The 16,224-nt window shown below is 37.2% G+C and overlaps 1 protein-coding gene across 2 annotated transcripts in view; it reads left to right on the top strand.

The window, feature by feature from the left end:
* Positions 1-16,224, top strand: part of tln2b (talin 2b) — a 138,493-nt gene that overhangs the window by 13,811 nt on the left and 108,458 nt on the right. The gene's annotated exons all lie outside the window — the stretch shown is intronic.

Raw genomic sequence — 16,224 nt, 5'->3', positions numbered from 1 at the left:
GTATATAAATCTTCTATATCATGGCTTTTCCTTTTCTTTCCAGAGAGAGACAAATTCCTGCTGTTAAAAATCTCGATTTTGGGCCATCTGTGTCAGCAAAGATGCACAATTTTTCCTTCCTAAATAGTTCTTAATGTCGCCCCCAAATGTTTTGTATCAGATGTCCCCAGATTCCACAGTGACTAATGATAAATCCACAAGTTCTACAGCTTTCTAATGTTGTAAACCACAGATATAGATGGGATACATGACAGGCCCAAATGAAGAGTATAAACTTGACATGGCGAGGCCTGTCAGATGGTAATTAAATATGTTAACCTTCATCAATGCTTTTTGAATACACAATATAAATAAACCTTAAAAGACTACAAGTTGCCCCCTTGAACAGCAACCAAGGAAGCATTCATAACAGTTATAAAATCAGATGCAGAATTATTTTAATGAGCCTGATTCAAGGTCTCTTTTAGACAGACATTTATTCAGCATAAGAATGATTTTACCATTAATAACAGCACACAGAAGCTTGATTTTAAATTGCAACATCTCATTTATATTTGCCTCTGCAATAATGGAGCATGATTGATGTGTATTTGGATCATTCTGGAGTTCAAGAAATCCACCTCTGAAATTCAATGAACATCTGTAGTTTTCTGCCCCTCAAATACAGACACCTGGGTGTGAAGACAAATGTGAAGGCTTGTGAAATGAAGGAACAGACATAATGAATATTTAAAACACCTTAGCAACTAAACCAATTTTTTAATGTATTTTGAAAAGGCGGTATTTTCACATCAAGGTTAATTGCAGGCAGTAAGGCCCATTGTGTGCACAGCAAGTGGAAGACTTTCTGTTATAGCCAAGGGGTAAAAGGACTCCCCTGTCTGATGAGAAGCACTAGAATAACTGTGCTGATCCTCTGTGGGCCACAAGGATTGCTGACCAAGCAAAACTCCTTCTGTCTCTAGGTTGCTCTCCCACACCCTCTCCCTGATTTTCTCTATGCTCTGGGAATCGTAGTGAGGGGGGTAGTACCTCAGCTTTTCTCAAATAACAGAAGGCTTATGTGTCACAGTCTCATCAAAATTATTTCATATTAGCCCTGTGAAAGTGCATTTAGCAGCTGGAGGCTGAAAAGTAGGAGCGATTGCAGCACATTTTCCCCATACATGCAGCTCATCAGCAGTGCACTGACCTTGTGAAAGGACACAGATTCTATGGTTACATTCAGTAAAAGCCAGTGGCTAGAATAACATCCTTTGCTCTGCTTTAAAACATAGAGTTGACTCAGGAAAAAAAATCTGGTGAAAAGCAAAATAAAAGAAAATGCTTGTGCCTCAAATATTAGGCTTCCTGTCCTATAAGCTGTAAGCGTTTTTAAGATGAAGGACTAATATTTCAAACCCTCAACCTTAGAAGTGTGTGTCTAATTGATAAGTTAACATTCTTTAAACAAAATGTCAATCATGTTCCATTTATTTCTCTGCTGTTGTCCCTTCAGAGCTAAGTGCTGTCATGTTGATGGATCTTTCATAATCCAGCGCTCATTAAGGACAAAACCTTCGACATTTACTATAATTACTGGAGGTGGTTTAATTGAGTAAGCCCACTGCCTCATTTAGACTTGCTCAACATCTTTACTAATACATATTCCTTGGTGGGTTATTACCTCTATCTAAAATACAGGCAAAACTATTTACAACCCTTAAATATTTTGCAATCTGGCCTTATTGTAGCCACAGTCTGCAACGCATTTTAACAGAGTTTTATGTGGCAGCTCAAAATGAAGTGCATGAATAAACATTAAAAGAGTAAATAACCAGGAAAAAAGTATAGTTGATGATAATTTTATTTTAATATAAAATCTCAATATATATATATTGCAATATATATTTTGACATTTTTCTGCTATAATTGTACAGCTGCCAGACAGACCACACATTGTGCTTTATATAAATGCCAACAAGCAGAGTTTTGGTCTCCTCTCTCATATTCTTCCACATTTTTAATTCATCCCAATTGCTTTTGGCAAACATTAAACAGGATGCATAAGGCAAGTCTAAAAGATTGAAGTAACTTAGCAGCAGTGCATGAATAAACATTAAAAGAGTAAATAACCAGGAAAAAGTGTACTTTATTTATTGTTTTTATTTTTTAAGTAAAATCTCAATATATATTGTGACATTTTTCTGCAATAATTGTACAGCTTCCAGGGTTTGTGTTTCCAGCAGTGTTTTTCATCTGAACATTTTCATCCTTGACCATTTTTTTGTGAAAAGCAATTTCATTGCCATGCCAAAGAATCCCAGTTGGTTTAATGCTAGAGAATTCTAATACATGAATATGATTTTATCTAAATTGTTCTTTTATCTAACTATAGCTCTGGCTGTACATTTAGGGTCAAACTTCCCAAAATCTCGAACCAGCTTCCTATTCTATAGTCAGGTAAAGTGACCCCACAGCATTATGTTCCCATTGCCACTACATTTCACTAGGAATAATGCTTTGTTGAAGGTGATAATTTGCATTAATTTCTTTTAACCACACATTGTGCTTTATATAAACACCAACAAGCAGAGTTTTTGTCTCCTCTCTCATATTCTTCCACATTTTTAATTCACCCCAATTGTTTGTGGCAAACGTGAAACAGGATGAATAGGGGAAGTCTAAAAGATTGAAGTAACTTAGCAGCAGTGTTTTTTATCAATAAATTGTGAGTTTCGATGCTTAGTTCGCCATATTTGATATGGCCATAATTTATCATACTAGACGATATATTGTGGTATAAATACCTCTGAAAAATCAAAAAAGAACTTGTTGCTCTGATGCAGCTGGTGCAGGGGTGGGTGAAGTGCGCTCCAACTAGCAGCTGGGTGTTTAAGAGTTCAATAAAAATAAGAGAATTAAGTAGATGCAGTGTATTTGCCTATTGTTAATCAAAACAACTATTATGTAATGCAATATTGCTATGCTGGTACTTTGAATCGATAGAGATATCGTTCTAATGAAATACCCTGATATTTGACTTTATCTTACACCCCCACCAGGGTCTCATTTATAAATCTTCTCTACACATAAAACAGGCCCTGAAACTTGCACACTGTGACTGACACGCAGATGTTATCATCTATAAAAAAAAAAAAACTTGCCATTAAAATGTGCAGTGCCTCTGACCCCTCTGTATGGGTAAACAGGTATGGGAGAGTGGGGGACGGTGGCCACACAGGTGGTGACATAGGCAGGGAATTGAAGACAGATTGCATCATATTTTGTCTTATTTAGTTTCACTTAAAATGAAACTTAAATTGTAGGTTAAAATGGAGGCCAGCTAGTTGAATTGATTTAATTACACACAATTATATATATATATATATATATATATATATATATATATATATATATATATATATATATATATATATATATATATATATAGACATTTAGAATATGAAATACATTCATGAAATATGGGTATAAATAGTGTTTAAAAATGGTTAGAAATTGGGAGAGACTTTATGCATCAGTTAGTTTATTAAACATAAAAAAATATCCACAAAAGATTAAGTAACTTCTAGAGTATAAGATGATGACATTTTAACACTTTAGCCCATATCAAATATTGAAGATAGGGGCTGCTTTCTCAGATTTTAGGCTTCTCTTGTTTTTTTTTTAATTAATTACAGCTGTTAACCAATCTAAGTTTCATTAGAAACGGCTCTTTACCAGCAAAAATTCCACTACAGGTTACATAATCATCATTGAATTAAGTCTATGTCTCGAGAAGCTTTCAGAAAAAACTTCTATTTATAAATCTGAGACAATGATATGCTGCCTAGCTGTCCTTGTTGATATGATCAGACCTAATAAGACTGCGAAGGAGTCACTGATAAAAAATTTTTTTATTTACTCTGGCTACCAAACATATCTTCCGACCTGCTACCTCACTCACCAACGCATCTATTTCTGCCCCAATTAAACTGTACTTTTTCCCATCTTGGCTGCGGTTGCTATTATAATCATTAAATTAACTTGATCAGTGGGTTCATCCAAATACACACTAACATTCATGTGGTGCTTTAAATGGACCATTTGTTGTTAAATGTTGGTGTGTAGAGGGCATGAGGTGAGGCGAGTACAGCTGTGATTTATAAAGGATAACTACTTAGCTTTGTTCATTAGCATTGTTTGATGAATCAATACTTACTTTTAGTATGGATCCATCGCAATGTTTTATAAATGATACCTGAATGAGTTCTTGTATAGTGGAGTTCTGCAGGTTCATGACTCTGCAAATACGTAAATGCATAGATACCATGCCAAATAACAGCTACACAAAATTACATAACAGCACAATAAAAAAAACATCTTACTCAACTGTAGTGCCAGGGAAGTCTTATTAATATTCTTGAATATTCAATATATGTTACAGTCAAATTCTAAATGCTCTCCTATTAATAGCTATGCCAAAGGTAGGCTGTATAGGTGGGCAAAAAGATTTCAATAATGCAATTCGAACACTACTGTAGCCAAAGTGAAGCTTGCAGGCGACTGCGTTTGCCTGACCCTAAATTTATTTTGACTATATTGACTTACAAAACTAAATCATCTGTATACATAGAAAATCTTTGACAAGACAAGCAAATTTACAGTCATTTCTAGTTGCAGATATCAATATAGGTACTAAAAAATTGGAAATTTTACCTTCACTATATGATAAGAACACCATAACATAATCTGTGACCAACTGACGGCCTGTCCAGGTTGTACCCCGTGTCTCGCCCATAGATGGCTAGAGATAGCCCTACCGCCACCCTGACAAAATAAGCAGGAGAAGATGGATGGGTATTCTAGCAAGGTTACAATGGGACATTTTTTACATTAGTATGTAAAATGGTTTACTGTTGTTAAGCCAATTAATTACTATATAAGCATCCAGAGAGCACATGAGCACTGTGGAGCTCTTTTTTTTTTTTTTTCCAAATTATGTACAAATCTATGTACAAATCTTATGTACAAATCTGTGCTTAGTCCTTTATTAAAACCAAATCAGTTTGAAGTGGTGTACAGATATTGCTAAAATCTAGTCTAAAGAATCGTTGGAAACAGGGAGTAGTAAGGGTGCTTTATTGTTTAATTACTTTGTTCCTCCAAATCCTTGTTTATTGAAAGTAAGCAGAGATATTTTGTCTTGCTAGGTCAGATGCGAGTTGCATGGTGTGTGGACATCTGTACGTTGCTTTCTATGGTGTTACGTAAATTAGCAGGTCGACCCGGCACCGTATGCGGATCGGAGCCAAGCCGTTTGAAGGAGATTTTAACCCGAATCGCTTGACACAGGTCGACAGTGAGCTGGTTCCAGATTGTTCACAGGTCTAAATGGGTTTTTTGATGAGTGGGTAAGGTGTATAAGTTTACCTGCCTCCATCAAGCAAAGCACAGTTACTTCTTAACTTATAACTGCAGAGGTTTTTGAAATGTATGTATTCAAATATAATAAGAAAAAAAATTATAGCCTTCATTGATACAAAATAGCATTTTTAATCTAATCTTTACAACAACAAAGTTTCAGGCACATCAAATCAAGTTTCAATCAAATTCGCTCAAATTTCATTTTTTCTTTCCTGTTGTACCTTTGCAAACACTGCTATCAAAATTGCTAAGTATCTAAAAGATTTACTATAAAGGCTGAAAGTTTAACTATGTTTTCCTTTTCGCTCAAAATAATATATATTTAACGAAGGAAATGAAATGAAAAAAAATAGCATAGATTATCATTTGCACAGCAACCTATTTTATGTCCTGAGTGATGTACCTGCGCAAAGAGATGACCATATAGAAATCGGTTAATTTTGCATCGTCACAACTAATTGCAGATCTGTTGAGCTTTAATCACCGGAACTGCAGCAAAAGACATTGTTTATATTCAAAGTGTGATTCCATTGTTAAATTGTCTTCATGTTACGTTCTCTAACCTTGTTTATCTGGTACTGCTGAGCCCAGCACTGAACGGAAGCTGAATATAGATGTTGACTTTCTCAAGAGCAGCCAGTGTTTTCCTGGCTGCTCTTTTTAGAAAATAGAAGTTTTGTCAGATTAATGTACTGTGTTTTTAAATCTTCATTTAGAAATAGGATATGAAAATAGTATTACAAATTGCAGTATTTAATAATTGATTAATAAATACAATTTACATTTTCCTTTTAATTAATTTTCTTCAAAATGTGTAAGTAGAAAATACTTTTCAAAAAGGATTTCTAATAGTATGATTTAAGCGTTTTATTGGAAATGGCTGTTTATCAGTAACTCTCCTTGTCCCCCATAAACATGAGCATTTACTTTTGAAGCATTTACTGAAATGGAAAGCATAAATCCAAGCTAATCATGGAAAATTGTTTAATCCTGGAATATTATTCGGTTCCATTCCTCTATCTTAAATGTGTGCAGTCCCTGCTAAAGTCCTGGATAGTTAACCTATATTGTGACATGTGTTTCTCTAATTTGACTAAAAATAACAGATTTAATAAAAAAAAAAATGTGTGAGTATCTGTTGTGTTTTTTTTTTTTTTAGATAAGTTTCTTCTCTGGAAACTGGCCCTTTGTCCATGTATCTGTATATGGAATGTGGTAGATTTTTGTTTCATGTAGAGAAAATCATGACTTGCCAGACATTTATGCAGGTCCTTTGGTGGTATCTGTTTGCTTTTTGGCAGCATTGAATAGTTTAAATTTATTTTATTTTTTCATTCTTTGTAGATAAATTTTTACTTTTTGTACTGTCATTTTGTCTCAGATTTTCACCAATTTATAAATGTCTTGACTGTGCCATGAAAAATAGATATTGTTTGAGCCCTTTTCCTGATTCATCTCTCTGCTCACTCACCCTGCATACTTTAAAGCATGGCTCAACCACAAATCCACATTTTTTTTAAACAAACTGCATCAACTGGAGCTATTGTGTGCTTTTTTACTTTTCACTGGGCATTTTTTTACATTTTCATGTACACTTGTTTGGTTCTGTAATTTTTTTTAAAAAGGGATAAGTTTCCCCGGTATTAGATGATGCTGCCTTTCTTAGCAGCACCAGTTTAAGGCATCAGCATCTTTAGTCAGCGGCTCAATCTGACAAGGTTCCCGCCCACTGGGCTCCACAGAGCCTTCCTCTGCTTTGAGGGGAGTGAAAACTCCTCCACCTTAAACACACACACAAACTTGTCTCATTATAATATTTCCTTTGACTTCCATTCATTTTTACAGCCTTTTTACAGCCCTTACTCTAAATCTAACCATCATGAGGTCATACCTAATACTAAGCCCAACCTAAACACAACTATCACCTTAGTCTTAAACATGCCCCCTGACCCAAAAACCACAAGGCATTGGGCCCCACAAGGAGCAGTCGGTTACGCTACGTGCTATTTTCCCATAAAATGGGCCCCACAATGTATTAAGTACAAGAACCCACCTACCCCCCACCATTCATTCCGACACTTAGCTCTGCCCCTCAGGGTCGCTTGGCACCAACCACTGTAGTTTGCCCTTTCTTCTGAGTAAGAGGGGATTTGTCCTGTAACTGATGGGTTGTCAGTTTGAGTCCCCGCTCCATCCGTCTCGATCGTTGTTCCTTTGGCCATCCGCCTTGGCTGCTGTTTGTGGTCAGAGGGCCTGATGACTCCAACTGTATTGCAGCCTTGCTTCTGTCAGTCCACTTCAGGGCAGCTGTGGCTACAATGGATAAAAACTGAATGTAGTATAAAGACCCTTTGGATTCTTAATATAGCTCTCTATATAGGCATTTATGAAGTGGTGAGTTACACTGTAAGTTAAACAAATATAGCTAGTTTCAGAAATATTATATATTCAATACACGTTATTTTATAAATGTAGATTAAGTGTTAATAATAAATCAAATGGTGTTTAAACAAAGTAAGATGTTTAAGGAATGCGCAAAACTGAAAAGGATATATATCATATTAGGCTGGAAAGTATTGACACCTTGTTTTCGTACACACTATAGTTTCACTATATAGACAAATACAGTTATAGGAGCGCATCTCACATCTCAAAAATTAGAATGTTGTTACTTATTGAATAGAGGGACAAGTGGAACACATTTACATAGTTACAAGATTATTACACATAAGATCAAATATTTCCAGATTTTGTTTCATAGGATTTCGATGATCATGGCTTGCAGACGGTGAAAATACAAAATGTGGGGGTTCAAAAAAGTAAAATACTGTGAAACGATGGTGAACGATGGAGACTCATGATAACAAACCTTAATCGGTTATTAAAAATGTTTAAAGGTTTCCTGAGCTTCTAATTGGTTTCTTAGTCTAATGCAATAGGCTACACATTGATAGGTGATTATAGACTGCTGACCTGTCACATGTCCAGAAGATGGTCATTGACACTCTCTCCAAGGAGGGTGAAAAGGTCATTGCTAAAGAAGCTGGTTGTTCACAGAAGGCTATATCTAAGCATATTCATTAAAAGTGGAGTGGAAGGAAAATGTGTGGTAATATAAAGTCCCACAGCAAAAGGGCTAACTGTGTCTTTAGGGGATTGGTCATTCAAGAATTTAGGAGATACAAGGGATGGACAGAGGCTGGAGTAAACACATCAACAGCCGCCACCTACAGACCTACAGTACCCACTCAGTCAAACATACTGAAGATGGTTCAGTGACTATGGCGTTGACTACATCAAACTATCCTCACATAAAGCTCACAAGGAATTAGTGTGGGTTTGTCAGGAAAATATGAGATATATCAGACCCAACAATGCAGATAACTTTAAGGCTTTAAAGAACTTTTTAGTGTTTTATTGCCGTTCAGCTGTGACTAACCCCCACCACACTCCACTTATGCAGTAATTAATTTTAAAGGTCAAACTAAGTGAATAGAAATTATCATAGTTTTCGGAATCCTAATATTTCCTTTTAAAATCTATATATATTTTTTTTATAAATATGCAAATTTATTTGATATTCAAAGTTTCTGCTTTATATGGATCTAGATACACTTTTTTACCTTGGGGAGTTTCTTCTCTAGAGAAAAATAAACCAGATTTTAAATTATGGAAACAATGTAGCTAAATTTAATGTTGCAGGATTTCTATTTTAAAGTAGACTGTCCTGTTATAGAAATCAACAGGATCTTTTAAGAACTTTGTCATGACTGCAGTTTTAAGTCTCCCGCTGAAAATTGGCAAGGGTGACATATTGCTTAGTCTTCAGCTTTTTAATACATGTGATGCTATCAAGTAAATTGCATTGCAGTTAAAGGAAGTTTGCCAGCTAAATCTCACAGAGGTTCTGATTTTATGCCTTTCCCTTTCAGATTTCCTTATACCTTTTTTATAACTCATCATTTTTGTGAAATTGCTAAATGCATTATCCTAAAAGCTTTCAAGTACATCAAACATTTTATATGCTTTAGCTCAATATGCACTGCAGCTTTCTGTAAGACATTAATCTAAAAAACCTTTTTTCTGTACAGTACATGCACTGCTCAGTGCTTACAGCAAAGTGCATCAAGTGAATTAGCTTAATTAGATAGTTAGATAGCTTCAATCTCAGAAGCCTTTTGTAAAACAGTCGGCATTCACTTTCATCAAGAAAAACATTCAACCGTTTTCCTCATACTGGTGAACAAACACATTCATCAGGCTCAGTGCGCTGTTTCAAATATTTGTGAGAGAATACGTGATGCAAACATCAAACAACAGGACACATGGGAAAGGTCTGTGAAGTGCATTTTTCTGAGATCAAATATTAGAACAGTCTTGTATCCTTTTCAGGCTAAATTGAGATGCACTGTGGAAGTTTTTAAAGTGATCCTGTGTTGATTTCATGCCTTCGCTGCCATCTGTTTAGTCCACTACATGGCAGCTGTTATCTTTTTTTTTCTCTGTTGAGTCTTCATTTTGCTTGGACACACAGATTGATGGACCAGCAGCTTAATGGAGGCTGGTTGCTCATCCACAGTGGACATGCAAGACCCGTGAGGTTACACCCATGAGATGATGCATTCCCCCTCTCGTCTTTCTTTGAGAGTATCATGTAACATGGCCAGGTGTGTTTGCCAGCCTGAGGTCAAAGGTCTGTCTTGCATTAATGGACACAACCGTCTGTCCTCCCCTGAAACCAGCATCATATACTGTAGGTGATTTGCTGCATTATTTGTCTGCTAATTCTTAATTTCTTTCAGCTATCCTCTGGTGTTTCTCAATCATTAAACATCCTTTCTACCCTTTTCATAATCCAAAATCAAATGTTCTGCTGCCACATGTGGGATTATTGATGCTGTTATTTAATGAGTGTCAGGATTTCTGGTGTTTATCTGTGATGTATAGTCTATGTGAGGAGCTCTTACTGGGAAACATGCACTATATTTACAGTTTGATTTGATTTCTCTCTCTCAGGGAAGAAACCTGTCATAAATTACAGGAATCTCATGGAGAGAGGCACAGTGAAGCTTTATAAATCCCCCCGCTGGGAGGAGGGACAAAGAGATGGTGAAGGAGGCTGTGCTCTGAAAGGGCAATCTGTATGCAAGTTCAGTGGGAAGCAGCATCCTCAACTCATGGAACAAGCTCAGAGGCACTGCCTCAAACGCTCCTGGCTTGACTTGTAAGGTGGCTCATTCTGCTTACTGTTACCTTAAGCTGTGAGGGAAGATAAAGCTTTTCAAGAGCGTTTTAGGTGCATATTTGCTTTGTACCAAATTTTTATATATTTTCAGTATCCATCAAACAGATGAAAGTGGCCAAACTGGGCCAATAGCATGTTCTGTTTGCAGTCTCTGTATGTGTATGAAGGGTGTGCCTCCCCCTCTCCTTTGGTCCAGAACCATGGGAGTAATTGAATTACACATTCTACTCCGTAGCTTCTCGGCCTCATAGGAGCATGCAGCTAATCGTTAAGAGGCTGTTTTTTCAGAAATGGAAAGGAGGCGTTGTACCAATTCCTTTTTTCCTATGAGAGGGTAACAGCACACATGCTGTCAGTCATCTTGCCCTCACCATAGCAACAGTAGCATTAAGAGGAATCCCTCAACAAGGCGCTCAACCTAATGACCTCTGAATGATGTGTTGAAATCACACATAGTTATCAACAACAAAAAACAAAGAACTGCAGCATCGTCATGGAGGAAAGGGAGCATCAAATGCCACAGTTCAGTTTATCTTAAGCACCTGCTAAATAAAGGAGTTGCTAACAGACATACACTATATTGCCAAAAGTATTTGCTCACCTTCCTTGACTCACATATGAGCTTAAGTGACATCCCGTTCCTAATCCATAGGGTTCAATATGACGTCGGTCCACCCTTTGCAGCTAGAACAGCTTCAACTCTTCTGGGAAGGCTGTCCACAAGGTTTAGGAGTGTGTTTATGGGAATTTTTGACCATTCTTCCAGAAGCGCATTTGTGAGGTCGCACACTGATGTTGGACGAGAAGGCCTGGCTCTCAGTCTCCGCTCTAATTCATCCCAAAGGTGTTCTATCGGGTTGAGGTCAGGACTCTGTGCAGGCCAGTCAAGTTCATCCACACCAGACTCTGTCATCCATGTCTTTATGGACCTTGCTTTGTGCACTGGTGCACAGTCATGTTGGAAGAGGAAGGGGCCAGCTCCAAACTGTTCCCACAAAGTTGGGAGCATGGAATTGTCCAAAATGTCTTGGTATGCTGAAGCATTCAGAGTTCCTTTCACTGGAACTAAGGGGCCAAGCCCAGCTCCTGAAAAACAACCCCACACCATAATCCCCCCTCCACCAAACTTTACACTTGGCACAATGCAGTCAGACAAGTACCGTTCTCCTGGCAACCGCCAAACCCAGACCCGTCCATCAGATTGCCAGATGGAGAAGCGCGATTCGTCACTCCAGAGAACGCGTCTCCACTGCTCTAGAGTCCAGTGGCGGCGTGCTTTACACCACCGCATCCGACGCTTTGCATTGCACTTGGTGATGTATGGCTTGGATGCAGCTGCTCGACCATGGAAACCCATTCCATGAAGCTCTCTGCGCACTGTTCTTGAGCTAATCTGAAGGCCACATGAAGTTTGGAGGTCTGTAGTGATTGACTCTGCAGAAAGTTGGCGACCTCTTCGCACTATGCGCGTCAGCATCCGCTGACCCCGCTCCGTCAGTTTACGTGGCCTACCACTTCGTGGCTGAGTTGCTGTCGTTCCCAAACACTTCCATTTTCTTATAATACAGCTGACAGTTGACTGTGGAATATTTAGGAGCGAGGAAATTTCACGACTGGATTTGTTGCACAGGTGGCATCCTATCACAGTTCCACGCTGGAATTCACTGAGCTCCTGAGAGCGACCCATTCTTTCACAAATGTTTGTAAAAACAGTCTGCATGCCTAGGTGCTTGAATTTATACACCTGTGGCCATGGAAGTGATTGGAACACCTGATTCCAATAATTTCGATGGGTGAGCAAATACTTTTGGCAATATAGTGTATATATATAATAAAGCAAACTGAGATACTCAAGTACACTCTAAACTACTCTACATATGTACTGCATTTAGCAATCTACTAGTTTTACAACAACTTAACTTTCTAAAGATAACTGGGTCATTCTTTTTCAAATATGTGTGTGGTTTGTAATCAGTAATATTTTAAATTATGATATAATTTTTTTTTAAAGCCAGTGAGAAGTGTAGAGGCTCTGTATAAGCTATGTGACCTGCATTTTAAGTCAACAGCTGGGGGAGGGGGCAACATTGTTTTCTTATGCTACATTCAACACAAAAATAGCTGCAATCACCTCTGCATTTACACTTGTAACTTATCAAAAGGTTACAGAACTGTACAAATAGTTAGAAATCCTGAAATCTTCAGAAACTATCACTGCTTAAACACCTGCAATTAATAATATTGCTACCTTGGTTATTACAAAATGCTCCATCTGTTAGTTAAAGTAAGATACAAAGTCATGATGTGTACCTAAATTTCTTTAAACATTTTGTCCTTTTAGCAGTAGATGAACTGAGGCTGTCGATATCTGATATATGTTATTTTTCTCTGTTAAGTTCTGACTTGCCAGTGCAGCCTCTTGGTTTATCAATTTCCTTTTTTTTCTCCCCAGAACCATAACAGACTTACCTGTCTAAAATAAATACGCTGATGTAGTAACTAACAATATCCATGAAAAAAACAAAACCTGCTGCATTATCCACTAGAGGTTCTGATTTAGAATCCAAAAGATGAGTAAGAGATAAAAAGATAATGTCATTGTATGTATCAAAACATATGCCCTACCATGTATATGTTGTTTGCTAAATCAAAACAGTGCTTCATAAAACGTCTTACAAAAAAATATCAGCTTTGGGTCTCTCCCTTGCCAAGCAGTGTGAATCAACACTGATCACTTATTGATTAATTTTACTTACTTAGAAATATGAATTTGATCAATGTGTTAGAATTTTTTTGTTTATATAGGATTCTAAAAATATGCTATCTATACTGAGCTACATTTTGTGCACTTAAACTATTCATTTCTGCATGTTGTATAGAAGCCTTTTAGCCCTCGAAGCCAATGCTAAATGAGGATACAGTGAAGTTGAACAGCGAACCCAATTTAACCTTGTTACTTAACAATTCCGGCAGAAACTAGATATTTTGATGACCAGGAACAGTGAAATGTTTGGCTGGTATGGTGAGAATGAATTGTGTGAAGCAGCATAAAATGGCAACAAATCAACAGACTGTGTGGTTATCAGTAATTGTCATATTAATTTCCTTTTCAGCTGAAAGCAAAAGCTTTGTTTAGTTCTCTCATTTTTATTCTAAATATCTATGCTTGCAAAATCACACTAATTGTCTTTCATACAGCATTAACCTACATGCTAATGCACCTCTGTACTGAAAATAAGCCTCATTAGAGCAAATTGTTTTTATTTGCTTGCTGTCCAACTCTGGTAAAGCTGTGTTAAAACACAACACAGGGTGACCCTATCGTGCCCAATAGATCCTTTCGTCTGTTGGTCTTTTGTTTGCCACCCTTTCATAAATCAGATTTAATGCATATTACATCTGTGGTGTCCATGCTAATGAAGTAAAACCCAGTGCAGAGACCCTGCATTGATTTCATTTCCTGCCTCTCTGCCTGCTCCCTTGGTAGCTAGATGGAGATTACATGACAATGTCGTACAAAAGGAGAGATTAAAGAATCTGTATCCAACTGCAGTGTCACAGCTGTGTGCTCAGCTTCACAATTAGATGCAGGACTTTAGGCAAGATCTGCAGACGAGGGTATTTTCTGGTCTCATACAGATTCATTGGGCTGAAGTTTGTAACTTGTTACCCTTTATTTCCTGTGACTTCTTTTTAAATCGCACACGCCTTGGATTTTTCCGTGAATGTCTGATTAATTGGACGATACTGATCCTGACAAAAGTCAGCGAGGAATAGATGGGCTGTTGAGTTAATAGAGAACAGAGAAAGACACAGTTCCCTCTCTAAATTGATCCTTCCCCCCTTTAACCCATGCCTCTACCTTTGGTCTTCTGTCAATCAGCATTTCTGTCCAATCAGTGATATAATAAAAAAGAAATAGTGAAAACAGTTGTCAGTGTTTATAGTGATATTTGGATGATTTTGAGAAAAAAAATACTAAAATATTTAAAATTTGATGTTATTAAGCCAATTATGTTTTGAGCCTCTTGATTATTGAGACTAGGCTACAATGATTAGACATAATGATTTTCTGGTCTTTTTACTACAGTATCTTGCATTGTAAATGCACCGCTTCCCTGTAATCTTTGTTAAATGTTCAACAGTTTAATTTACAGTTTCTATACTAGTCATCCCCAAAGTAGGTAGGTAGGAAATGGGCTGAACTGGGTCATAAAGCCCCATGTGCTTGGAGGATGAGCTCCACCAGCCATATTAGCGTAAATATCTACATGTTTGCTATTCAGCTCTTTGTTGTACAGGATTCTTTTAAAGGAAGTTGAAATTTGGGAATCTTGATTTTTATCTCTAATATTATTCAGAATAATAATTTAAGCCAGGCATACACTGTACAATATTTCCAATTGTTGCATGCAGCTACAGCTCAAACTGTACGACAAAACTGCAGGGATTAAAAGTTTACAGCTCACAATGTTTGTCCTTAGACTGTCTGCCCCGACGCTTTGATGCGATCCAACTGCTCACTCTGTACATCCAAAAACCACACGTCGGATTCAGCGCAGACAGATGGTGCTGGTGGGACTAATCAATCAGGAAGTTGTAGAAGAAGAATGCCCTTGTTTAGACAAGTGCAGCGCTCTAGGTTCAGGTAAATAAGCTCGTAGACCTCACGACAGACGACTGAATTTCAAACATTGATTTTCTCCCGACCTTACAATTCCTGATCGGCAGGTGGTCGAGAGAGGATGATTGCCCCTCGTGACCCCTGTATACTACATTATGCAGGATGAGGCTGAATTTCGACCTGATTGAAAAAATTCTTGCACGACTGGAGAATCGGTCTGAAAAGAAAAAAAGATCTTACAGTATATGCCCGGCTTTAGTACAAAAAACAGATATTGTTTCCAAGTTCCATTCCAATTCCTATTTAGAATCAATGCCAAGTGAAGCTAAAACCCCAAATTACTTAGACCCTTTACTGACTGGATTATTTTATATATATATATATATATATATATATATATATATATATATATATATATATATATATATATATATATATATATATATAGACACCTGGACATAGGCACCAGCACCCCACGCAACCCCAGCATTTTCTTAAAATTGGTCTGTCAAAATAATTTATAGTCTACGTAGCCTCCATTCACAGATTCATAATTAGTGTCAAGGTTGGACTCTGCTGTGGCCCCCCCCCAAAACATAATTAATTACTTCTGTTAAAGAGGGAACATTTTAGTAAAATGAAACAATTATTTTAAACCTAAACTGGCCCGAGTTATAAATAATTGTGAACATAACTGTATACATTGAAATAGTCTGGTTGCAAATTGTCAGAGTAAACACGTTTTTAATCCCTCTGTCCCTCTGCAGCTCCAATGGTTTTGGTCGTTTTACTGCCAAGCTCCGATTGCTTCAAATAAGGGATTTATTTTAGTTTGTGTCCAAGATTTATTTATTTTTTCCTCAGATGGCAAAGCTCTGTAGAAGTAATTGTTTCGAACCCTTCAAAAAAAAAAATCTTAGTCATTTGTTTGTATAAAAGGGACAGCAGA

Source organism: Cyprinodon tularosa, unplaced genomic scaffold, assembly GCF_016077235.1.
Source record: "Cyprinodon tularosa strain WSP-4 unplaced genomic scaffold, ASM1607723v1 ctg71, whole genome shotgun sequence".
In the NCBI taxonomy this organism is placed as follows: Eukaryota; Metazoa; Chordata; class Actinopteri; order Cyprinodontiformes; family Cyprinodontidae; genus Cyprinodon; species Cyprinodon tularosa.
The sequence above is the reverse complement of the archived record's forward strand: the minus strand, read 5'-3'. Positions and strand labels throughout refer to the sequence as shown.